The sequence below is a fragment of the Sorex araneus genome, chromosome X (genome assembly GCF_027595985.1).
Source record: "Sorex araneus isolate mSorAra2 chromosome X, mSorAra2.pri, whole genome shotgun sequence".
Lineage (NCBI taxonomy): Eukaryota > Metazoa > Chordata > Mammalia > Eulipotyphla > Soricidae > Sorex > Sorex araneus.
Genome location: NC_073313.1, coordinates 143,978,580 through 143,980,627, shown reverse-complemented (window position 1 = coordinate 143,980,627; position 2,048 = coordinate 143,978,580). Strand labels below are relative to the sequence as shown.

Below are 2,048 nucleotides of genomic sequence, written 5' to 3'. Positions count from 1 at the left end.
CTCTAATGTTTTAGTATAAAAGTTTCAGAGTTTAATATCTGCATTTAGTTTTGCAATCAATTTTGAGTTACTATTTTTTCTGTATACTGTGAAGTTCAGATCAAATTTCTTTCATTTCAAATGGATATACATTTGTTCTAGGACCAAAAATCAAAATATATTTCCTTGTTTTGGCATTTATGTGGATTGCATATCTTGGCTATCATTCTAAGTGAGGCAATGCACATAGGTATGTCTGCGGAGTAGTGGATCTTGAAGAAGGGATGTTGGTACACCAGTGATGGGTGTGGTGTTGGAATTATGTGCATGAGAAACCCTTACAAAATAGTACTGTAAAACACAGATTATAAAAAAATAATCTTTAAAAAATACTTCTTCCACTGGACTGCCTTGGCACCCTTATCAAATATCAATTAGCTAGAGGTAGAAGCTTAGGTTATTAATATTAAATATTTATTAATTGTTTTTTGCTTTTTGGGTCACCCCTGGAAATCCTCAGGCTCTGCACTCAGGAATTACTTCTGGCAGTTCTTGGGGACCAAATGGGATCCTGGGGATTGAACCTAGGTTGGCCGCGTACAAGGCCAACACCTTATCCGCTGTAATATCACTTCAATAAAGAATAAATCTTTATTCTTTTGTGGTGTATGCATTCAATGCAAAGGGCTTCCTTTTGAATACTTTTATTACACCCCTTTTTTTTGCTGTTTTTCTAATAATTTAGTCCAAGACATTTTATAATTCTTCTGAGTTTTTTTAAATTTAGAAATATGCTATTTAAATTAGAAGTGATATCAGACAGTGGTGGAGGATATTGGGACTTTATTTGGTAAATCTGTGCACCAAAAAACATGCATGTTATTGTAGCTATGTAATCTCAACTAAAATAAAAAATAAAATGTTTAAATTTGTGTTATGAAATTTATTTCTCTATATTTAGCTTAGCTTTTATTTCTCTTTTTATTGGAATATATGATTTCAAATACATATATGAGGTCTAAGTTCAGAAGTGATTATCCTATGTTTTCTTTTTGTATTTTATGATTACAGTTTTTATATTCAAGCCCTTGCTCCGTTTTGAGTTAGAGTTTGTATATATTAAACATTGGTTTTCATTGTCTCCCAAGCAGCTGTCCAATTTGCCCACTTCCACTTGATCTTGCCTCTCTTATCATATTTACAGGTACTTGATTCTTTTTCAATTAAACTATAAAGGGGGCCTTTTTACGAAGATGGCGCTGAAAGCCAAGAAGGAAGCCCCTGCCCATCACAAAGTTGAAGCCAAAGTCAAAGCTTTGAAGGCCAAGAAAGCAGTGCTGAAAGGCATCCACAGCCAGAAAAAGAAAAAGATCCGCAGGTCACCCATCTTCCGAAGGCCCAAAACCCTGCGACTGAGAAGACAACGCAAATACCCTCGGAAGAGGGCCCCCAGGAGAGACAAGCTTGATTGTTATGCCATCATCAAGTTTCCTCTGACCCCTGAGTCAGCCATGAAGAAGATAGAAGATAACAACACATTTGTGTTCATTGTTGATGTCAAGGCACTAGATTAAACAGGCTGTAAAGGAGCTCTATGACATTGATGTAGCCAAGGTCAACACCCTGATTAGGTCTGATGGAGAGAAAAAGACATATGTTCGGCTGGCTCCTGATTATGACGCCTTGGATGTTGCCAACAAAATTGGGATCATTTAAACAGTCCAGCTGGCAAATCCTAAATACAATATTTTTTCACCATAAAAATACTATAAAGGGGTTAATAGCTGGAAATGATCACTCTGGACAAGAACTAAGTGCTGAGAGAGAGAAAAAGAAAAGTGCCTACCATAGAAGCAGACGGGTGGGGACAGCAAGAGGGAAACTGGGGACACTGGTGGTCGGAAATGGCAAATGTGCAATGGATGAAGGGACAGGTGCTGGAACATTGTATGACTGAAACACTATCATGAACAGCTTTGTAACTGTGTGTCTCAAGGTGATTCAATAAAATTAGCTGCTCTCCAAAAAAAAATACTATAAAGGGGATAATTTTCTTTATTCTATTTCCT

At 36.7% G+C, this 2,048-nt stretch overlaps 1 pseudogene; it reads left to right on the top strand.

Moving 5' to 3' along the window:
* Positions 1-1,232: 1,232 nt before the first annotated feature.
* On the top strand, positions 1,233-1,695 carry LOC101557088 (60S ribosomal protein L23a-like; annotated as a pseudogene).
* Positions 1,696-2,048: the final 353 nt, after the last annotated feature.